The 25253-nt window shown below is 43.5% G+C and overlaps 1 pseudogene; it reads right to left on the bottom strand.

Moving 5' to 3' along the window:
- Window positions 1–2644: 2644 nt before the first annotated feature.
- Window positions 2645–22998, bottom strand: LOC130134570 (rust resistance kinase Lr10-like; annotated as a pseudogene).
- Between the last annotated feature and the right edge of the window lie 2255 nt (window positions 22999–25253).

The following is a 25253-nucleotide window of genomic DNA, read 5'->3' on the forward strand; positions in this document are numbered from 1 at the left end:
AGTGAGGAATCGATTTTTTGCTGTACCCCCATTGTCATCCTAGAAACTGGTCGAGAGATGCTCTTTGTCTGAATACATTTGGCCCCGACGATTCACTCTCCACCCTTGAGGGACCAGGTAGACCACAACTTTTATTTGACTCAATTCACCTACTAGAGGGATCCTGCTCTGATACTATTATCACAGGCCAGCAGTTCCTTGGCCGCGAAATAGCTCGTATGGCGCCTGGTGCGTCATTCACACCAGGCCAGCCCTTGTTCAATAGTCGTTCTAAAGAATAATACGGCGAATAGCTTTCTTGTATCGGATTTGACCACGCCCAGCTAAGCTTGGACATCAAGTCCATCGAGCGATATACGCAGAATACTTTATGCACCACAACTGGTTTCGGCCTGCCATGGCCCTCATCAGAAGAGCGGCATTAGCTCATGACCGGTTTGTACACGGGAGGCCAACCCCGCCTTCAGAGCTCCGAAAGGTACATCCATTCCATCATCGAACTCCTAGCACCAATCGTCATGACACTACTTTTACGGCCCAGTTATATTCATCCCTTCTGCATCATTCACTCTTTCACGATAACCTCAAGCACCATTCACAAGGGTACAGGAGTACAATAGAATCACGGTCTATGACATATGCATGTGGGCCTTTTTTCTGTTATGATAAAGAAAAACAAGCAATCTAATTTCCCTTCTAGTTATTATGTTAGAAATTATTGCAATATCTGGAAATAAGTTTCCACACTAAAATTAAAGTAAAACATCATTGGCATTTCAAATATTAATCTTACGTGATATATATATCTATTACAATAGATAAGGCATCCTTGGCACTTTATGATTATGACATTAGATCCAACGCACATTGAATTACTTAAATTTCATGAGTATTTCATTGTAATTACAAAAGTGCCAATAGATAAATGGAATATGACGATAGTGCCATGGGCGGCAAGATTACTATATACTAAAAATGCCCAAAATGCCTACAGGACAAATTTTTTTAACTAAATCTATTTATGAGAATAATGTTTATCCACATGATCATTGATATTTACTTTCAATCACTTTCTTGGTCTCTTTGAGACACAACTTACTAGCTAATCTCATTACCCAAAAAAAAAACTTACTAGCTAATCTTAGAACTATTTTATCACAAGTATTGTCAACAAAATTAGCCACTTATTACTCATTTTTTGTGTCACATCTACTTTATTTTCAACCATATATTTGAACTATGCAATTACATTATGCGTGACATTATTTTTCAACTCTAGCCCATTAATACTTATATGATTGCAACTTAAATTAAACTCCTCATTTTGTGCAGTTGCCTTGGCCGAATCATGCTCTCTCTCTCTCTTCCTTTCTCATGAGCACTTATCAGTTATCACTCATTCATGTTGCCACATTTCCTCAATATTCAAACATATGTTTTAATCATAAGATTACATCATTCATGACATCATGAATGGTATATTATTTTAACACTAGTTACTTTATGTCTATTATTTGTAACTTTAGCTATTTTATATCTATTTTTTGAACTCTAGTTAGTTTAACATGACATCGACGATTCCCAGGGCTGCTTGCTACGTAATCATTGTTGCGGTCCGGTCCCGGCGATCCTCTTCCTCCTAGGCTTACTTTGCTTCCTCTGCGGCAGAGCGAAGTCCTATGCAAGAGGACGCCGCCCCGTCGTCAGGGGTTTCGCCATGGCAAACGCACTGCATTTCACCCTTGTTTCAGGCCTCGACAGGATGGTCAATGAATCCTAACCCTATCGTCCTAGGAGAGAGCAAGCGCCTTCCGAAGCTTGACGATAGTACTTTTAAGATTTGCCTGTGGGAGTATTAACCAAAGTGACCCTCAAGACCATACCGCAATGCAACCATTGCTTCCACACGGATCGAATCGATGAGTGGCTTCGCAGGAGTGCTACTTGCCCAGTTTGCCGGAACACGATGCTCCGGTCATAGCGACGTGTTTCATGTTGTCTTCCTGTTTCCGTGGTGCTTAAATTTTTGTATGAAACTAGAAGCCATTTGACAGTTAAGAGGAGTGTTTGTTTTGATTTTTAAGCTGAAAGAGCTCAAGAGTGCCAGAAAAGCCAGAAAAATTAGTTTTACTTGGCTTGAACCGAAAGGCAATGATGAAGAGTTCAATCAAATGTACAAGGATGAGTTAAAGGTCTTCTAGTGTTTACTTAAAGGACACGACCAGATACTTCCAAACCATAAAAGTTGTTCAGCTAAAATACATAATCGAAACCAAATTTCATCAGCTGAGTTGCCACTCCTTGGGAAAAACTCCCTCTGTAAATGAAGCCCTTGTGCCACCCTAATTCACTGATGCAATCTCTTTCAAGAAGCTTCAAACGACGTCATCTCGAGTCTTGATTGAATCGACCTCGAAAAAAAACATATCCCTTTTAGCGCTTCTGCAAATCCGTTGTCTTGGACTTGTCATCTAATTTTAACTTATCACCTCATGAGAAGGGCCATTTTTCCTAATCGTAGTACTCTCGTTCCTTCTTAAATTGCTGAAGCTAAGATATAATCAACTCCCCGAGCAGACAAAAAGCACAAGTCTTGTCCCAAAAACTAACTGTTGCTATATTTCCCTGAATTCAGGACATGAAATGCACACCAGAACGAACTGCATTTGCGATGGGGAATCAAATCCCAGGACTTAACTATCTCACAAACTTCCAATAAGTAGATAGATTGTAGTATTGCGTAATATAACTAACCTAGTTACAGATATAAGACGAAAGGAATTCCTCTATATATTGGATCTGACACAACACGTAAGTAGTGGGAGCGTATTCAGGCTATTTTTCGGTAGAGAGAGTTCCTAGATTTACAATCTGGCTTCTTAATCACAGCTCTACTTATTTTCCAACTGTTTCACATCCATCTCGGTCAAGGAGAGATGACATCCCGCGAAAGGACAATCGGACTTACTCCTCGATAATTTCTAGATTCGTGTTCCAGAGTCTTCCCTGCATGCTCGCAGCTTCTCCTGAACTGGAGGAAACGAAAGGATTTTTCGGCATGACGGGGCACTCTTCTCCCTCCAGCATCTGAACCACCGTTTTCATGGGAGGCTGATCGGCCAGGTACCAGTGAATGCACCAGAGCCCTAGGATTGCCAGTTTCCTGGCAATCTTATGGTCGCCGTCCTCTCGGATACGTATTTCAAGCTCTTTGCCCTTATTCAGATGGTTATAGACCCACTGAGGGAAGTACATCTGGGTCATGTTCTTTGCGTTCACGTCGACGTTTTTCCTGCCCCCGACCATTTCGAACAGCAGCATTCCGAAGCTGTACACGTCTGACTTAGACGACACGCTTCCAAAGTTCCTGGAGAAGACTTCCGGAGCAATGTAGCCCATGGTACCTCTGGCCGCGGTCATGGACACCGCGCTTTGTTCCTTGGAACATAACTCTTTGCCAGGCCGAAATCCGCAATCTTAGGATTGAAGTTGTTATCCAGCAAGATATTGTGCGGCTTGATGTCGAAATGGAGGATCCTATGATCGCACCCCTGGTGAAGATACTCTATGCCTTTGGCCACTCCGAGAGCGATGTCATGGAGCCTGTCCCAACTAAGGGAAGGGTCGAGAGCGTCTTCGCCTGGAAATATGAACTTCTCCAGAGACTCGTTTGGCAGGAACTCGTACACCAAGGCTCTTCGGAACCCGTCCGCGCAGAAACCAACCATCCGAACCACGTTGACGTGGTGAATCCGTCCCATAGTGCTCACTTCGTTGATGAACTCCTCTCCATTTCCGAACGCATTGTCCAGCATCTTTACAGCGACGAAAATCTCGTTCGAAAGCTTCCCTTTGTAGACCGTTCCATAAGCCCCCTGGCCTAGTTTCTCCTCGAAGTCATTAGTTATCCTCATGATGTCGTTGTAGGAATAACGGGTCGGCTTGAGGGCCTCATCGTCATGCAAGAAGCTCTCGATCTTGAGTCGGAATGCTTTATCTCTTCTTCTTTCGTTGAGGATGTAACCGAGTCCAATCAATCCAACAAGAAAGAAAAACAAGCCCACGACTCCTCCCCCGATTTCTCTTTCTGCAGAATCAGAGAAGTCAGTGCTGGAGCTTCCGCCGAAGTTCGTATGAACGATGAAATAACTAGAAGAAAAGCCCTCAAAAATAGTTATATCAGCTTCTTCGTTACAAGGCATCGGATCATTATATATAACAGGCAATCAGGATTCAGAACTCCATCCAATTTAGAGTATAAACAGTATCATGTGAAATAAGACCAATTTATGGAAATACATCTGTTGACACCTAAAATTTTAACTAGTCATTTATGAACAATTGCATAGAAAATTTGGGATTAATTTTTTAACCCCTAAACAAAAAATATAATTAGATGGCATTGCATATAGATATTAGGAGTATTCCATTAATAGTTAATTAGGCCCATATAGTTTGCATATTTATCGGATCGACGGCGAATGGACCCGAGCGAATGGTTCCGAGCTTAAATCAAGCTAATTGAACTAAGCCCGCGAGAACTAGAAAGGTTGGCAAAAAGCCCATGCTATGACCAAAAGTTTGATGGACTCAGAAAATTCTTCCCCACGGTATGGTCAGATAAATGAAAGGAAATAATAGCATGCAGGGCATGTATCGTCTTCACACATATCTTTGATTTATGGGCACAAGTGGATGAATGATGCAAAGAATAAAAGAAAATATTTGGCTGAGCTGGAGTTGTGCAGACCAAGGGAATAAAAGGAAGAGCAACTGGGAAAGAAATATTCACGTGCGGATATATATTATTTGAGCAATATATCTTTCTCAAAACAAGAAAGTGTATACTGTCAAGGAGCTTCACGTGTCCATATGTGGAGGAAGAATGGGAAAGAACAAAATATAATATATTTTTAAGAGGAAAGAAGATTGACTCCCTTTATCCCGAAGGCCTAAGTCGTCCCTGCATATAAAAAGAAGACTTATCAGAGACAAGGGGGGTTCGGAGAGAATTTTGGGAAGAAAAGAAATAACGAGAGCGAGAGAGAGGATCACGGGTGTACTTGTCCCACTGCGCCTTCACCGACGCCGCACCCGCTCACGGCCAGACCTGTGGCCGTGCGTCACTGCCACCCCGGAGACACGAGTGAAAAGGTGAGAGCCAGAGCGAAAACAAGAGAGAATTGGTTGCGCGCGCCTGCCCCAACGCCGCGCTGCCTCGCGCCCACGCCACCTTGCTCCCGTGCCGTCCAGCATCCGCACCGACGCCGTCATCCGTACCGTGCGGACTGCTGCCGCTACTGTTCTGTGACGCTGCCGTCCCTCTGCTGATTGCCGAGCCGCCGCCCGTCGCTGCTTCTCTCAAGGCCAGACCTGTGGCCGTGAGTCACGACCCCCCCCTCGCTCCGATCTCTGCTTATCCTGCTGATCACCACGTTGCTGGATGGGCCCCTCCTACGAAGCTGCTGCATCTGATCCGAGAAGTCTCTGCCGAGCAGCCTACCGCATAAAAGACCAGCCACGAAGCCCCCGTGAAGTCCTCACTGTTTCGCTGCGGATTAATCCGTGACGGTTCATACGAGTCCAACGCTCACCGCGAGATCTGATACTAGTGAGCCACCCCCAGCAATCGTTGGTTGGCGAGATCAAGATTTCTGGGTGATTTTCATCCGAATCCAGCAATACCTGACAAGTCCCAGGCTTGTCCGGTTCAACGTGGGTCAAAGCTTCATTACTTGACTCTTTGACCATATTTTTTTAATCCAGGAATATTGAAGACCATCTTGCTACGCCCAATTTTGACCCTGGTTTATTGAACTTCGTCGTGGGTACTCCTCAAAGAGCCATCTTGCTACCCCCGAGCCGCCGTCAGTCCACTCGCCATCATCCCGATCCGCAATCTCGGTCCGCGAGTTCAAATTTGGGAATATCCCGAAATTAGGTAAGAATGCTATCCGGTATATTTTCAAAATATTTAGATTCCTAGTTCAGATATTTTGAATATTCCGTGAATATTGCGTGGATTGCTAGATATCTTAGGATAATGTGTGTTATATCCGCAATATTCGAAAACACTCAAAATTAGGAAAACTTCCTAATTTAGCAACGTATCTGGACGACTATCCGACCTTATCCCTAAGGTTCGATACGCGGCGATACGGAAAATTATTATCCTATCCATAACCACTTGGGTACGATAATGATTTTTATCCGCTTTCCAAATTTGAATAATCGGCTTTCCGTCGATATCTATAACCCTATAGATATGACCGATAGTTTGATTTTTGTGCCTAATCCGAGTTTGAAACAAATATGGCGGATCGCGTGGACGTTTTGAATGTGGTTGCTATCCTTGTTTATTTAATTGCTTTCCTTTTTCAAATAAACAGAAAATTCAAAAAAAATATTAATTAGATTTGAATTAGAGTTTTTGCATGTCTAGGAAGCCTAAATGTATCTAGAAGATAGAGTAGTTATTTAATTTAAATTAGGACTTGAGATGATCTATTTCCTAGTTTAAATTAAGTAATATTCTAATCTTAATAGATTATTCAGGTTATTTTATTATTTCGAATTTTAACAAAAATCCTAAAAAGAAATCATGCTAGGGTAGATTAAGTCATCATAGTTTGCATGTTAATTTAGGCATTTTTTATTCCGAATTTAAATTGAGAAAATACCAAAAATAATCATTCGTCCTGTCATTAGAAATAGGTCACGTCGTCGCACGACATATAGTTTGCATGCTAGGTTGCATTAATCGCATGTCATTTTCGCATGTCATTGCATATAGGCTAGATTTCATTTAAATAAGTGAAAATCCAAAAAAAGAAATTGAGTGAATTGCTTGTTAATTAGAAATCATATTAGGGTGTCAATGTGATTTTTTTAGATAACAATGCAGATGCTTACGTTGCTTCCAGGTAAGTAATTCTTCCAAACTTGCAATTTATTTAATGCTTTCTGGGTGTTAAATTGGTGGTTTGCGCACTCGCATGAACACCTCACATGTTAGTGACTAAGTTAAAATGGATCCAAACTGCCTGCCAAAACATTTTTGAAAAGAAAAGGTACCGAAAGGGCGTTAGACCAGATCTAGCGTAATCAAGTCCCCGGGCTTAGAATCTCTGGTTCGTAGGAATAAAACATATCTCCCTATGTTTTATTTAGGTTTCTAATCAACCTACCATAAATTGATTAGTGGCGACTCCGAGCATAAAACTTTTGCATGTTAAAAACTTAAACCCTAAGTTGCGAATTGGTAGGGCTTGGGAGGGCCCGAGTTAGGCTTAGTCTTAACAATCCATTAGCCTGAGAGAAATTTTAGGTCGCGACAGCTTGGCGACTCCGCTGGGGACTTGAGTTAAAACTCTTAGTGGACTTAGGCCAGTTTTTCTTTTCAAAAAATATTTTTGTTTGGCAGCGAGGATCCCAGGTACGTCCCTAACATTTTAGGTGTTAAATGTTTTTGCAGAATGGGAGGTATAAGGGGAGGCGTGATTGTTAACCCTTGTTTTGCAGGGAGGTGTTTGGATGTATGGTTTATTTTATGCACGAAGCGCTGTTTGATATAACATGTTGTGCATGCCTTGCATTTACACTACACCGCACACACTACCCGCTGCCGGACCTGGGCGGCACAGGTTTAGGATGGTACTGAGACAGCGGACACCTCGACCACACCCGCGTGGTACGGGTCGCCCTCCTTGGTCCCGAAAGTTCTTTCACGGTGTCATTGAGTTCCCACCACGGTTGCACCCTTTGCAACCCGGGTCGGCTCCTTGACTAAGCCGGAGTAAGGGGAACCCCGGCCTAACCACAACCATGACTGGTTTAGCCCGGTAATCCTCGCGTCTCCATTTTGCAAGCCAGAGTCTAGATAGAAATCGAACCTCACATTTCATGCGCATGTCTATGTGATTGCCATGGTCCTATCGGGTAAAGTAAGTTTTTTGAACCTTTATTTCGCAATTTATTTATGTTCCGTATTTTCTTTGGTCGGTCCATGACATTAGGTCGGTCGTGAGTCTTGGTCTATACACTATGGGAGGGGCAGACATCCGGATTCTTGATGCTCCTAAGGACGAGCTCCGTGCCTGGTGGAATCTGCTCAGTCCGACCAACCGCAAGCTAGTTGAGGGCCACATCGGGAGGTTGCTCCCCCTACTGGAGGTCAAAGTCCGTACCGGCCTCGTTCGAGCATTAGCGCACTTCTGGTGTCCCGAGACCTCTACCTTTATATTCGGTAAGCACGAGCTCACCCCGACATTGGAAGAATATAGCGTGCTCATTGGAAAACCTTTAGGGTCGGAATTAGCTACACCACCTCTAGGGATCGATTCCACCTTAATGTTGTCTGAATTTTTGGGTGTCGAAAAAGATGAATTGGGAAAAGTCTTAAAAGAAAATCGTGGGACATGTTCCTTTTCGTACCTTAGTCAATGTTTTGATAAAGCCACATCTTTTCAAAAAGGCAGAATATTTTTGTTAGCATTTTTCGGGTTTGTGATTTTTCCCCACTGTAAGAATGCATGTAGTTCGTCAATTGCATGGTTGGTCCAACAAATCTGTCTTGAAAAGAATTTTGTCAACACCATTTTAGCCGAGACTTTCATTTCCCTCACTAAATTTAAGCAACATGTTGACAAAACGTTTCATGCCCCCCTCGAACTTTTGCAAATTTGGTTTTTGTCTCACATAAAAGGGTGTGGCGATTTACTCACAATATCCGAGCTTAGTGATTCTAGCCATCCCATTTTAAGCTATAAAGAAAAACAAGGAAATGCACCTGATTATCATTATTCCGAATGGGTCATTTTCATGAAAAACGCTAGACCCCAAGGTTTCCATTGGCATGCTAATTGGTTCAAGGTCGAGGAAGCTCGGCTTACGTGTAATGGTGTTGGACCGGTGCCACTTTTGGGCTTCACTGGCGCAATCGAGTACTACCCTGCCAGAGTGTCCCGACGTACCAAATTCTCCGGGGATTCCCTCCGGCGTTACAACGAGAACTCCTCCGGTTCGACTTCGTCGATGATGATAAAGACCACGAAGGGACCGTAGCTCAGCTCAATAAGATGTGGAAGAAGTGCCGTATGTTAAAGATAGCTCGGCCCGAAGGAGAACTAAAGGGAGAGCAGAAGTCCTATTTCGCGACGACCCAGTACATTCGACGGCACAGAATCCCGCAGGATTTGCTCCCGAGGATACCCAAGGTGCCTCTCAAGTCCGCCAATCGCTCAGAGAACAATCGCCTCAAAAGGAAAGCCGAAGAAGCTGAAGAGAAGGCAGCCAAGATAGCTCGAGCTTATGAGCAATTGAAGAAGGAAGTCGCCTCCCATATGTCTATGGATCAAGTCAAATAGAAAAGCTTGAATCAATGTTCTCATTTCAGTTTTAGTCTTTAGACTTGTTTAGGAATTGAGTCATTTGTTTTTGCATTTTTGTTTAAGTGATTTCAAGTTATAGTCGTTGTAAAAAATTTCGTCATTTTAATAAAGAGGTCATTTCTAATCAAAGCGGTTAGACCAATGTCATGGATCGGCGTCTGATTCTTCTTGACACTTATGTATGCTTGTTTTATCCGTCAAATTAGGTAATTACGGACCGATCACGATCACCTATTCGTACGCGGTCGAGAACTAGGATGGCTGATCAAACCGACTTACGAGATCGTGTCGTTGGCATTGAGGACCAGATGAAGCAAGTCCTCGTCGCAATGCAACAGATGTCCGCTGAGATCAAAGTCCTTCGGCTAACTCCCGTTCCTGCATCCCCTGAGGCATCAGCCCCGAAGCATAAAGGTGGAAAGAATGCCGACAGTGAGGAAGATGACGATCTGCCCGATTTAGTAGATGACCCCGTTCAGGTTATCGTCAACAAGGATAAACCTGATGAACGGGTCAACAAACTTGAAGAAAGAGTGAAGCAGCTGGAAGGTTCGCAAGATTCACCTTCGATCGATCTATCCTTGTACTCACAGATCAAAATCCCAAAGAAGTTCAAAATGCCAGATTTTGACAAGTACAATGGCACCACATGTCCAAAAGCCCACCTGCAGCTCTATCACGTACAGATGACTTCGTATGTTGACAACGAACTCCTGATGATCCATGCCTTTCAAGCAAGTTTGACGGGTCCTGCTTTGAACTGGTATCTCATGAAGAAGATAAATGGCCTCAAAACTTGGAAAGAAGCTAGTGAAGCATTTCTAAAACAGTACAGGTTCATAACGGACATCATTCCCACCCGCGATGACCTCGAGCGTGCTCAGATGAAAAAGACTGAGTCGTTCAAAGATTATGCTATCAGATGGAGAAATATAGCCGCTCAGGTTGTCCCGGAACCTATAGACAGTGAATTGAAGAGGATGTTCATTAAAACTCTCCCGTTCGAGTATCGTAATCGGATGGTAGCCACTCCGGCTGACAACTTCAATCAACTCATCCCCATAGGTGAACAGATTGAGATAGGGCTGAAAGATGGGTGGTTTGTGGAGCCGTCTTCCTCGACCAAAAGATTTGGTGCAAGGAAGGAGAAGGAACCGGCACTTGAAGTGAATGCGACTTATACCCAAACGGGCCGACGGAATGCTAACCTTGTCCCAGCAATCCAAGTAGCAGAAGCTCAGCAACAGAACATTGGCCGTCAACCCTCTCAGAGGAGGAACAACAAGAGGCAATTCACCCCTCTCCCCGGGTCGTTGTCCCAAGTACTGACAGTACTCCAAAAGAAAGGTTTGCTTACCACCGAGCCAAAGCGACCTAACTCTGAAAAGTACTATAACTATGACCCATCTAAGAAATGTGATTATCATATGGGTGAAGTGGGGCATTCAACTGACGACTGCTTTACCCTCAAGCATCGAATCCAGGATCTCCTGGACACAAAGGCTTTCTCATTCCAACCTGCCAGGCCGAATGTTCAGAACAACCCGCTCCCTGATCACACGGGCAATGTGAATGGCATATTTAGTTTCGATGCTGGTCGAATCAAGAATGTCAAGGTGTATACCACCAACGTCTACGGTGAGTTAGTAAAAGCCGGTTATTACCCAAGTAACGAGCTCCTTCCCCTGGCTATCATGAGAGAAAGAATCTCAAGAATGGTAGAAGCTGGGATGATCGTTTATGCTGACCACACTGGCATCGTTTCTACTATTTCCGAAGTGGTTATTAATTGGGAGGAGGAGTTTGCTACATTGAACACTGGGAAGGACAAGCTCGACCCTTTACTTGAAGACATGCCTCCGCTCGAAGACGCGTCTGATAATGAAGAGATCGTAGTAAGCACGCCTACGGTGATGAAGGAATAGTGATCGAGATACCTCAACCGTATGAGTACGGTGATGATAAGGCGATCCCCTTGGTCTTACGGTCTCGATGTCGACTTGGTTACCAGATCTGGGCGTACCTATGGCCAAGCTAATGCCCAACTTGCAAAACCTGTTACTGATGAAGAAGCCAAGGAGTTTCTAGCTGTGATTAAGGCTAGCGAATACAATATAGTTGAACAATTGCGCAAGATGCCCGCGCAAATCTCTCTGCTTGAACTCCTCCAAACGTCTGTCAAACATCAAAAGGCCCTGATGAAGGTGTTAAGTGAAGTCCACGTGCCCGAGACGATCGATCATGACAAATTGGAGGAATTTGTGGGTTCTATACTCCTCAAGGACCTCATAGCCTTTTCAGATGAAGAGTTCCCTCTGGAAGGGAGGGGGCATACCAAGGCACTTTACATTTCTGTCAAATATAAGGCCTCGCATGTAGCCCGGGTACTCATTGACAACGGATCAGCCTTGAACATCTGCCCTTTGGCGACTTTACACCGCCTCGAGATAGATCCTTCTAGGATAAATTCTGCGAAGACCTCCGTGCGAGCCTTTGACGGAACGAAGAAAGAAGTAATGGGAGAAATCCATCTTGACATACAGATAGGACCAACAATGTTCAACATCCTATTTCAAGTCATGGATATTCCCACTGCATTCAATTTTCTGTTGGGTCGTCCATGGATTCATACTGCCGGAGCTGTGCCATCCAGTCTACATCAGAAGGTGAAGTTCGTTGTGGAGAGAAAGTTAGTCACAGTCCACGGTGAAGAAGAGCACCCAATTTACCACGCGACTGCTATCCCCTATGTTGAGCCGGATTGCAAAATAGAATCGAGCTATCAGTCGCTCGAGCTCGTATCTACCATACATGCGTCTAGAGGATCATCACCGTCCATTCCTGAGATGTCAAATGCTGCAGTCATGGTTGGAAGAGTAATGATGTCCCATGGCTTTACTCCGGGTGAAGGCCTTGGTAGGACTGGTCAAGGTATCCGCCAGCCGGTGGAAGTCTCTCGGAGGCCCCACACTACTGGGTTAGGGTACCGGGGGTCAAGCGAGACAAATAATGGGGGACGTGGACGTAGACGTGGACGTGGTCGAAGTCGAGGAGATGGGCAGAATAGACAGCGATCTGAAGAAGAGCCGAATGTTGAAGAACGTGGGCGTGGTAGGTTGCTTCCACACATCCGCGCCACATTCCCAGGCCCTGCAAAAATGATGCATGAAGAGAAAGAGGTGATCGACACTTTGGGGCAACCGAGTGGCAAGTTCGATTATTATGTGAAATACTCGGCGCCCCCGAGCTTCTATGTTGACCCCTGTGACATTATCCCGGATGGATGGGGAGGTATGGATGATCCAACACCTCTAGTGACAGAAGATTCTGACAATGCAATGGATGGAATCACTGCCCTGTTTGATGATTTCTTCGTTGGAGCTATCGAGGAAGGACCGTTAGAGGGAATGGGCACGAGCCCACAAGAGTAAAACTTTTACTTTTTCGCACACCCCTGCGTGGGAATTTTTACTTGCTTTTTAGGACTTACCCGTTTCGGGCGCTGCTTTCCATTTTCATTTCTAGGATTTGATTGTTGCAATTTCCATTCAATAAATGTAATTCATTTTGAAATAATCAATGAAATTACGAGTTTTTTTCGTGTTGAGGACATGTTGAGGTACATCAAACCAGCCCGGTGATGATATCCAACCGATAAAAGAAAAATATAGTCCAAGGAGAATTCTGAGGCCTGGGCTTCTTCATGCTTCCTCGTGTTAAAACTTTTTTGAAAAAAAATTTCGAAAAAAAAAAAGTCACAAAAAAAAAAAAAAAATCAAAAGAAATAAATACACTGTTTAGCCCTGTTTGTCCTTCTGAACCCCCTACTTTATGTTTCAGGGGCAATCTTGTGACACGTGAGGGTATGGGAACGGTCCCATCTGATGAATTATGTGCCGCTGAGCCTGATCTTGATGACACCAACGAACTCGAAGATTCCTCGGATCTTCAGCGCGATCTAGAGCATCATGAAAGACCTAAAGTCCTGACGGTAGACCATACTATCACCATCAACCTGAGTGATTCCGGAGAACCCAAAGAGGTGAAGATAGGGGCAACCCTTCCCGAAGGTGAAGCAAAACGCCTGGTCCAAAGCTGAAGGATTACCAGGATATCTTTGCATGGTCGTATACCGATATGCCGGGTTTAGACCCTTCTATTGTGGAGCATAGTCTACCTACTAATCCGGACATGCCGCCCAAGAAACAGAAGCTGCGAAGAACCAAACCTGAACTTTCAAAGAAGATAGAGGAGGAGGTCATGAAACTTTTGAAAGTAGGGTTTATTGAAGTCACCCGATACCCCAGTTGGGTGGCCAATATCGTGCCAGTCATGAAGAAAGATGGCCGAGTTCGGGTTTGTATCGACTATCGCGATCTAAACAAGGCCAGCCCTAAAGACGATTTCCCATTGCCACATATAGACGTTTTGGTGGACAGTACTGCTGGGTTCGAGCTGTTTTCCTTCATGGATGGTTTCTCGGGTTATAATCAGATAAAAATGAAGGACGATGATAAGGAGAAAACGGCGTTCATCACTCCATGGGGGACATTCCACTATAAGGTGATGCCCTTCGGCCTTAAAAATGCCGGGGCAACATATCAACGGGCAATGGTGACGCTTTTCCATGATATGATGCATAAGGAAATCGAGGTCTATGTCGATGACATGATCGCCAAGTCTCAATCTGGGAAGAGTCACGTCGATACCTTGAAGAAGTTATTCGAGAGACTTCGTGAGTTTAAGCTTCGTCTCAACCCAACGAAGTGCATGTTTGGAGCAACCTCGGGCAAATTACTCGGGTTCATAGTAAGCAGTAAGGGTATTGAAGTTGACCCCTCCAAAGTGAAGGCTATATGTGAGTTACAACCTCCATCGACCGTGAAAGAAGTACGAAGCCTCCTGGGTAGATTGAACTACATAGCCCGTTTTATTTCTCAGCTCTCCGAAACTGCTAAGCCGTTCTTCAAACTTCTAAGGAAGAATGCTCAAATGGAATGGGACGATGTTTGTCGGGAAGCGTTTAACGAACTAAAGCAGTACCTGATGAAACCACCAGTGCTAGTCCCACCAGTGTTGGGTCAGCCTTTGATCCTTTACCTCACGATTCATAGCAAGTCTCTAGGTGCGATGCTAGCCCAGAAAAATCCTGAAGATGGAAAAGAGCGAGCTATTTATTACCTAAGTAAGAAGTTCACCGTTTCGGAGTTGAATTATCCTGAAGCCGAGAAGACTTGCGTTGCACTAGTATGGGTCCTCCATAGGCTGCGACAATATACACTGCATCATCAGACTTTGCTTGTGACTGAGAACGATCCCATCAAGTATTTACTTGATCAACCGGCTTTGGTAGGGAAGTTAGCTAAATGGCAGATCTTAATTTCAGAGTTTGACGTCCAAACGATGCCACAGAAGTCAGTTAAAGGCCGAGTAATTGCTGATGTGTTAGCCGAAAATCCTGGAATCTCTGATGATGATAGATATTCTCCAGAAGATCGCATTCTGGTAATAAAAGAAGACGCATGGACCATGTTTTTCGATGGAGCTGTAAACTTGGCTGGTTCCGGCACTGGGGCAGTTTTAATATCCCCAGATGGGCAACATTATCCAGTAGCAGCAAAGTTGGTATTCCCCTGTACCAACAACATAGCCGAGTACGAAGCTTGCATCCTCGGACTCCAAGCCGCAGTGGAAATGGGGATAACCAAGTTGAAAGTGTTTGGTGATTCCGCTCTGATTATTCTTCAAACTGTAGGAGAATGGAAGACGAGAGACACCAAACTAGTGCCGTACCATGAATACCTTGAAGAAATTATAGAGGAATTCGAGGATATCTCTTTTGAGTACTTGTCGAGATCCCATAATCAGTTCGCTGACGCACTAGCCACGCTGCAAGTGATGGGTGGATTAGAGGTAGAACCCTTGAAGATCGAAGTCCTGACAAAACCGGCCTACTGTATGGTTGTGACTGAAGAACCTGACGAAAAGCCATGGTATCACGATGTCATGAGTTACATCCAGAGACAAGAATTTCCTGAGGGAAGCACCCCGGCCGATAGGAAGTACATAATGAAAATGGCTTCAAAATTTTTTGTCAGTGGTGAAAAGCTGTACAAAAGATCCTATAATTCGATCCTGTTGAGATGTGTGGATGCGGTTGAAGCTACTAGAATCATGCAAGAACTACATGAGGGAATATGTGGTCCACACATGAGTGGCCACATGTTAGCTAAGAAGATCATGAGGTTGGGTTATTATTGGCTCAGTCTTGAAAGTGACTGCATCCAACATGTTCGAAGATGTCATCGTTGTCAGGTTCACGGGGACAAAATAAATGTTCCCCCGACAGAATTACATCAGTTGTCTGAGCCGTGGCCCTTTTCAATGTGGGGAATCGATGTGATTGGCCCAATTAATCCCAAGGCATCAAATGGACACCGATTTATCTTGGTCGCGATTGATTATTTCTCCAAGTGGATTGAGGCGGCATCTTATGCAAACGTCACTGCAAGGAACGTTGTAAGATTCATCAGGCGAGACATAGTCGCTCGTTATGGTGTCCCTGAGGCTATTGTCACCGACAATGGGACAAATTTGAACAACAAGTTCATAGATCAGTTGTTCAACGAGTTCAAAATCCGGCACCTAAATTCATCTCCCTATCGTCCACAGATGAATGGAGCAGTTGAAGCCGCTAACAAGAACATCAAGAAGATCCTGGCCAAAACAGCTGAAAACTATCGTGACTGGCATGAAAGGTTGCCATTTGCACTAATGGCATATCGGACTTCGATCCGAACCTCTGTCGGGGCAACCCCTTTTTCTTTGGTGTATGGCATGGAAGCAGTCCTGCCCGTCGAAGTAGAGATCCCTTCCCTGCGAGTCTTGTCTCAAGTGGAGTTGTCCGAGGCGGAATGGATGCGACAAAGGCATGAGCAGTTGAACTTAATTGATGAGAAGCGATTGAAAGCCATTTGCCACGGTCAAACCTATCAGCAGAGGATAGCTAGATCCTTCAACCAAAAGGTGCGTCCAAGACATTTCGAGGTAAATGATCTAGTCCTAAGGAAGGTATTGCCAGTCTTTCCTATTCCTGGGGGTAAATTTGCCCCAAATTACATTGGTCCATATGTGGTTAAAAAGGTTCTTCCCGGAGGTGCCTTGATTCTCGCAGAAATGGATGGTCGTGAGTTCTCCACTCCTGTTAATTCTGATGCTGTGAAGATGTATTACCCCTGATAAAATCTAACATTTTACAGCAAAAGTTTTCAAGTGTTTGGTTTTATATTCTGAATTGCAAACATTTCACTGATGAATAAATGGTTTCAGTTAAGATGTGTGCATTAGTTTTAAATTTTGCATGGTTATTTTGTCGGTCTGCATCATCGACTTCAAAAGGGGAATTTATTTGGACAATCTGATAACTCATGTGGAATGAATTGAATGTGTCGAATGAGGTACATTGGAATGATGGAAGGCAAGCCATATCCTATACACAGTCCCATGCGCTAATCTCCAGTGAGTTGAGTGGAAAAATTCCATGTCTGCAAGGTAAAGAGTTATCTCGCAAAGGGTACGGCAACCGAAATGACGAGAGGCGGTTCATTTCTCTATCCCAAACACCACAGGTTATCCATTGTTTTGCCACTTTGAGCCTAAACACTTGGTGAATTTCTTTCAAATTACCCCTGACAAGAACCACCCCACATCGGGGCAAACTGGAGGTAAGTCAGCATTATAAGGTGAAAAATGAATAGAGATTGTCTTGCTCTCACTTGCATCAATCTTCGAGTGTTGCTTTTTCAGATGAATTCACACGAAGTTCAAGTGCCTTAGGATGACGAAGAGCATTTCTTTCTCTATCCTATACACACTTATATCCATTGTATAGCCCACTTGAGCCCGCAATTTCATTTCATAAAAACCCAGTTGGTGATCATCCCCCACACTGGGGCAAGGTAAAAGCCATCACTGTCCACGCAGCATATCCGGAGCGCCGATAGAAGACAAAGACCCTGAAAGTCCAAATGTTAATCATTCGGTTAAAACAAGTCAAAGGGTGGCTGGCCAATATATGCATTGTAGACAGTGTGTGTGTCAAAAGTCAAAAATGAAAAAAAAAAAAAAAAAAACAAAAACAAAAAACAAAAAACAAAAAACTAGGGGGCAAGAAAAAAGCAGTGTGCCTGGTAAAAGCAAGGCCAATGTCCGTGAAAAAAAAAAAAAAAAGAAAAAAAAAGAAAAGAAGAGAATGAAAGAAAAAATGAAGAAAAAGGAGAGAACTTCTAAGTAGAAAATGTCAAGATGTGTCAAAGTCATCCACAGTCTTAAGGAGTCAAGTGATAAGTTCTTGAGGCCAATGGAGCATCTACCAAGAAGACAATCCCTGGCGGAAAAGAGGACCGGTGATAATGCCGAGATGATCACCAACTCTCACCCCAATTATACGCATTTTGAGCCTAATGATCCTTTCATTTCTCAACCCATGAGCCTAGCCTACGTTATATCCCTTGTAAAGTCTCTTCAGATTATGGCACTTGAACTAACGTAGGATTTGGGTGTTTATAAGCTTAACTCGAAGAAGTGCGAGCAAGTCCATTTCTATCTCATTTTGCAGGGTTCTTGACTTGTAAACCCGGATATGATCACGGAGTATTTTCTTTCAATAGCCTCGACTCGAAGAGTCCCTTTTTGCTAAGCCATTGACCAAGCCCACGTTACGGTCCTGACAAAGACCTCTCAGATTGATAAGGTCGTACCGCTTGCGAGAATACTCGGACCCTTGTCCACATAATGAAGGTGAGATGGAGTGATTCTCATAAATTAGGCAATTTTCGATGAAAGTGAATGAAGGCCCTTTCAGACCGGAAGTCCCTCATTTGACATTTTCAAGACACCCACTTGTGAGTTCGGATTGTCTTATCATGATTTTCCCCAGTGAAATTTTGTAATGCCGATTCGACAAAACCGTCATGCATGAAAACCAATTGAATTTATAGTGCATGAGTATATGTGTTCTTGATTGTCCATGAATGCATATTATATGTTGCCTAAAACCGTGTCCAGCAGGAGACACGCCCTCAAGAGTCGGAGATATCACCAGGTAAGTATACCTATCCCTTGGATGCCTATGCTTATCCAGGTATTCCTTCACCTGTTCGAGCAATCGACAGGCTCTATATCTAATCAGTTTTGTTGCAGTCACTCGGCGTCTTGGACAACGTCCAGACGTCTACATATTTCTCATTCGAGTGCCTGAGGAGAAATCCAGGTGTCTCATCCGAGTATCCGAGGAGAAATCCGGATATCTCACCCGAGTGCCTGAGGAGAAATCCAGGTGTCTCATTTGAGTATCCGAGGAGAAATCCGGATATCTCACCAGAGTGCCTGAAGAGAAAACCAGGTGTCTCATCCGAGTATCCGAGGAGAAATCCGGATATCTCATCATATATCTTATCCGAGTGCCTGAGGAGAAATCCAGGTATCTTATCCGAGTATCCGAGGAGAAATCCGGATCTCACCATATCTCTCATCCGAGTGCCTGAGGAGAAATCCAGGTGTCTCACCCGAGTGCCTGAGGAGAAATCCAGGTATCTCACAATGTCCCTTTTCAGAACTCCTGAAAGCGAAATCCACGTAACTGGAGTCCTATCAGAAGTCTTCGATCCTATCAAGTTTGTGAGGTAAAATCCAAATACTTGACGGCTTCATTAGGATTATCACGTATATTTCAATCTACTTAACCACTCTTACAAGGTAAGTAACTTCAGGTACGTTTTTATTATTCGCATGCATCATTTCTTATTGCATTTCAAAATGGGACTCATATTCCCACAAAAAATAACATTCATGGCATGGTCAAAATTTAGGTATCATTTAGTCTTTGAATGTAACCTCTTTGAGCTCACTTTCAAAGAGGGGCAGCTGTTGACACCTAAAATTTTAACTAGTCATTTATGAACAATTGCATAGAAAATTTGGGATTAATTTTTTAACCCCTAAACAAAAAATATAATTAGATGGCATTGCATATAGATATTAGGAGTATTCCATTAATAGTTAATTAGGCCCATATAGTTTGCATATTTATCGGATCGACGGCGAATGGACCCGAGCGAATGGTTCCGAGCTTAAATCAAGCTAATTGAACTAAGCCCGCAAGAACTAGAAAGGTTGGCAAAAAGCCCATGCTATGACCAAAAGTTTGATGGACTCAGAAAATTCTTCCCCACGGTATGGTCAGATAAATGAAAGGAAATAATAGCATGCAGGGCATGTATCGTCTTCACACATATCTTTGATTTATGGGCACAAGTGGATGAATGATGCAAAGAATAAAAGAAAATATTTGGCTGAGCTGGAGTTGTGCAGACCAAGGGAATAAAAGGAAGAGCAACTGGGAAAGAAATATTCACGTGCGGATATATATTATTTGAGCAATATATCTTTCTCAAAACAAGAAAGTGTATACTGTCAAGGAGCTTCACGTGTCCATATGTGGAGGAAGAATGGGAAAGAACAAAATATAATATATTTTTAAGAGGAAAGAAGATTGACTCCCTTTATCCCGAAGGCCTAAGTCGTCCCTGCATATAAAAGAAGACTTATCGGAGACAAGGGGGTTCGGAGAGAATTTTGGGAAGAAAAGAAATAACGAGAGCGAGAGAGAGGATCACGGGTGTACTTGTCCCACCTGCGCCTTCACCGACGCCGCACCCGGCTCACGGCCGGACACGTGGCCGTGCGTCACCGCCACCCGGAGACACGAGTGAAAAGGTGAGAGCCGGAGCGAAAACAAGAGAGAATTGGTTGCGCGCGCCGCCCTAACGCCGCGCGCCTCGCGCCCACGCCACCTTGCTCCCGTGCCGTCCAAGCATCCGCACCGACGCCGTCATCCGTACCGTGCGGACTGCTGTGCCTCCGTTCTGACGCGCTGCCGTCCCTCTGGCGATTGCCGAGCCGCCGCCCGTCGTTGCTTCTCTCAAGGCCGGACTGTGGCCGTGAGTCACGACCCCCTCGCTCCGATCTCTCGCTTATCCTGCCGATCACCACGTTGCTGGATGGGCCCCTCCTACGAAGCTGCTGCATCTGATCCGAGAAGTCTCTGCCGAGCAGCTACCGCATAAAAGACCAGCCACGAAGCCCCCCGTGAAGTCCTCACTGTTTCTGCTTTGCAGATTAATCCGTGACGGTTCATACGAGTCCAACGCTCACCGCGAGATCTGATACTAGTGAGCCACCCCCAAAGAATCGTTGGTTGGCGAGATCAAGATTTCTCGGGTGATTTTCATCCGAATCCAGCAATACCCGACAAGTCCCAGGCTTGTCCGGTTCAACGTGGGTCAAAGCTTCATTACTTGACTCTTTGACCATATTTTTTAATCCAGGAATATTGAAGACCATCTTGCTACGCCCAATTTTGACCCTGGTTTATTGAACTTCGTCGTGGGTACTCCTCAAAGAGCCATCTTGCTACCCCCGAGCCGCCGTCAGTCCACTCGCCATCATCCCGATCCGCAATCTCGGTCCGCGAGTTCAAATTTGGGAATATCCCGAAATTAGGTAAGAATGCTATCCGGTATATTTTCAAAATATTTAGATTCCTAGTTCAGATATTTTGAATATTCCGTGAATATTGCGTGGATTGCTAGATATCTTAGGATAATGTGTGTTATATCCGCAATATTCGAAAACACTCAAAATTAGGAAAACTTCCTAATTTAGCAACGTATCTGGACGACTATCCGACCTTATCCCTAAGGTTCGATACGCGGCGATACGGAAAATTATTATCCTATCCATAACCACTTGGGTACGATAATGATTTTTATCCGCTTTCCAAATTTGAATAATCGGCTTTCCGTCGATATCTATAACCCTATAGATATGACCGATAGTTTGATTTTTGTGCCTAATCCGAGTTTGAAACAAATATGGCGGATCGCGTGGACGTTTTGAATGTGGTTGCTATCCTTGTTTATTTAATTGCTTTCCTTTTTCAAATAAACAGAAAATTCAAAAAAATATTAATTAGATTTGAATTAGAGTTTTTGCATGTCTAGGAAGCCTAAATGTATCTAGAAGATAGAGTAGTTATTTAATTTAAATTAGGACTTGAGATGATCTATTTCCTAGTTTAAATTAAGTAATATTCTAATCTTAATAGATTATTCAGGTTATTTTATTATTTCGAATTTTAACAAAAATCCTAAAAAGAAATCATGCTAGGGTAGATTAAGTCATCATAGTTTGCATGTTAATTTAGGCATTTTTTATTCCGAATTTAAATTGAGAAAATACCAAAAATAATCATTCGTCCTGTCATTAGAAATAGGTCACGTCGTCGCACGACATATAGTTTGCATGCTAGGTTGCATTAATCGCATGTCATTTTCGCATGTCATTGCATATAGGCTAGATTTCATTTAAATAAGTGAAAATCCAAAAAAAGAAATTGAGTGAATTGCTTGTTAATTAGAAATCATATTAGGGTGTCAATGTGATTTTTTTAGATAACAATGCAGATGCTTACGTTGCTTCCAGGTAAGTAATTCTTCCAAACTTGCAATTTATTTAATGCTTTCTGGGTGTTAAATTGGTGGTTTGCGCACTCGCATGAACACCTCACATGTTAGTGACTAAGTTAAAATGGATCCAAACTGCCTGCCAAAACATTTTTGAAAAGAAAAGGTACCGAAAGGGCGTTAGACCAGATCTAGCGTAATCAAGTCCCCGGGCTTAGAATCTCTGGTTCGTAGGAATAAAACATATCTCCCTATGTTTTATTTAGGTTTCTAATCAACCTACCATAAATTGATTAGTGGCGACTCCGAGCATAAAACTTTTGCATGTTAAAAACTTAAACCCTAAGTTGCGAATTGGTAGGGCTTGGGAGGGCCCGAGTTAGGCTTAGTCTTAACAATCCATTAGCCTGAGAGAAATTTTAGGTCGCGACAACATCCATCCGACAGCATTGCACAAATAAAAGTAATCTCAGTTTGGCAGAAACCCTTTTTCTTGTGTAGAAACTATGATTCTACTTCCTCTGCGCTCCATTGATCTTATCTTTACAAAAGAGAAACTTGATGAATCTCAACAACCATAAGTGAGAAAGCAACCTTTCTATATCCATCACCAGAGTTTAAAAGCTTTGGAATGAATGGCCTAAATAAAGGAACTCGAGGATTAACAATCACTTACACTAGGAAAGTGAAAAAAACAGAGAGAGTCAAGCAAAGTCTCATGAAACATAAAAAGTTTCGGAAACGATAAACGCATGCGCCCTCGACTAGGACTGTAGCAATACCTTTGTGTCCACCATGAGGCTTGGTGCAGCTGATGTCGCTCCCGTTCCATCGACACCACGACCCGGATATCGTGCACTTCTTACAGTCCGGCTCTTTCCAGTCGAAACGAGCCTCGGCGATCATGTTGTCGATCGGGTTTGGCAGCGAGTCGAGGCTCCCGATCCTCTCGCAGGACACCAGCGGCCAGTTTCCTATGTAGGAGGAGGATGCAACAGTGTAGTCTTTGTACGACCCGGGCTCCCTTCGGCAAGCCGCCTCGGTCATGTAGGGCCTCTAAGGTGGCGGGCACTTGAACAGGGTGTAGTTGTTGTTGGTAGTTTGTTTGTAAAACAAATAACGAGGTGCCTTGTCCCACATCGAAAGGATGTGAATGTGCATGTGGACGAGATTTGGCACTAATCAACGATCATTTTTATTTATTTATTAAATTGCGAATTTATTATTATAAAATAACTGTTTTGTCATATTGAAACAGTGTGACTGTTCGCAATAGAGTGGTGGTTATTTTTTAATAATTTAATTTCGAATTTATTAATTTTTGCCTAACGGTTATTAGGCGCTTTTACAACCTTTGGAAGGTTGTGTCTATTCGGACATAACTTCTTAACCTTTGGAAAGTCGTGTATGTTCGTACATAACTTCTCCACATTCAAAAGGCTGTGTTTGTTCAACGTATAAATATTTCAATGTTTTTGTTCATTAAGAACAACAATTTCTCATTTCTTCTAAGAAATGTACCGCCATCTTTTCTAATTGTTTCCCTTGAGAGACTTTGGAGAAATACCGGAATTGCTATATGGTATTCTCATTGAGACTTTGTTGTATCCTGGAGGATTTTTGGCGGTAACAATTAGCAACGTTGTGGGGCAAATAATTTCTTAAAGAAAGTGATATCACGCCTCAAAGTCTTACTTCATTGTTCTTCCCGATTCACTTTGATATTTTCCCAATAATTTTAAGGAATTATTTTGCAATAATAGAGTTAGAGTTAATCAAAGTCATGAATCAAGACATGATGAAACTGGATGTTTTCATGATAACAATTTTGCTCGTTGGACCAACAACTGCAACCATGGCTACGCTATCAACATTGTGCAAAGAGCGCAAGAGCAAATTGCAGTTCCAAATCACTCGCTAATCCAAGCAAGAAATCGCTCCCTCCATCCGAGCCCATGGTTGTCGTTAATTACAAGGGTGAGGAGAAGCAGTTTGCTATGGAGGAAATCTCATCCATGATCCTCACGGAGATGCGAGAAATCGCTGAGGTATACCTTGGTACGACTATCAAGAATGCCGTGGTCACATTCCTTGCCTCGCCTACTATAATAACTCCCAGAGGTAGGCCACTAAGGATGCCGGTGTCATTGCTGGCCTCAATGTCATGCGTATTTTCAATGAACCGACTGCAGTAGCCATTGCCTATGGTCTTGACAAGAAGGCGACAAGCACCGGAGAGATAGGATCTCTCTCATTTCAACCCCAAGAAAGAGGACTGCCCGTTTTTGCATTTAGTTGGTCGAGCAACAACAACACGTTCCGAGCCGGTGATGTAGCGATCATCAAATGAAGTTATGGACAATGTTGTGATCAGAAAAAGACAACAAGCAAGGACCTCGACGGATGGTGCTTAGTGACCAATACATTATCAATCTGAAGATTTGATTTTGAATGCATAGATACGGCTGCTATTGTCGCAATCTCACCTGGGAGTACAATCTATCTCCGCCTACTGTGTCGCTCAGTGTTGTACCTACAATTGCGAATCCCGGTCTTCGCATCAAATATAGTGGGGGCTGTCCACGTCTTGTTGGAGTTTCGATGAATTCCTGTTTCCCCTACAGCGCTCAGCGTCCATGGCCGGGGTCGCTCTGCGGTTGTTTTTGCAGGGATGTTGTCTTGTTGGGGCGACCAAAAGACGGTTGTGGTGTCAAGGACGATGGTTTCGATAGCGATGCCAATAAGGTTTTGATATGGGGAGAAGATAGCCTTCCGATTCTTCACGTGGGCGGGGCACCAGGAAGATTATGAACACGAGCCTCAGCCTTATAACGCGATGATCGACATACTATTCAATACAAACTACAAGGCAAGCAGTTTTGAATTGTTTGTGACATGTTGGATCAGGAAGTGTTCGTACAGAACACTATGATAAGGTTTGATTCTCTCTATGGTGTCTGACTATGCGTGACATGGCCGGGAAGAGAAGCCTTTGTGCTGTTAAATAAGATGAAGGAAGGAGGGTTACAACCAGATGCGATCACCTTTGTTGGAGTCTTGAATGCATGTAATCATGCTTGGATTGTGAAAGAATGTTAGCTTGTTTTTGAGTCTCTCAGAAATTTAATATCATAAAGAAAAGAGGTTAGCCATAAATTCGTTTCACTATGCTTCATGAAAAGATAGAAAATCCATTTGGCTTATTTATTCATATTAGCCGTTTGGTCATTTGGAGGGCCATGATGATGATATCTAGCTGATCTTGTGCCTAAGACTGCCCAGCTTGTGCTGCAGGTGGTCATATGGCTATATTTGATGTTAGCCTTAGTCATCTGAGACT

This window comes from Syzygium oleosum, unplaced genomic scaffold (genome assembly GCF_021117445.2).
Source record: "Syzygium oleosum isolate NSW1041296 unplaced genomic scaffold, Sole_v2.1 Sole_v2.28, whole genome shotgun sequence".
In the NCBI taxonomy this organism is placed as follows: Eukaryota; Viridiplantae; Streptophyta; class Magnoliopsida; order Myrtales; family Myrtaceae; genus Syzygium; species Syzygium oleosum.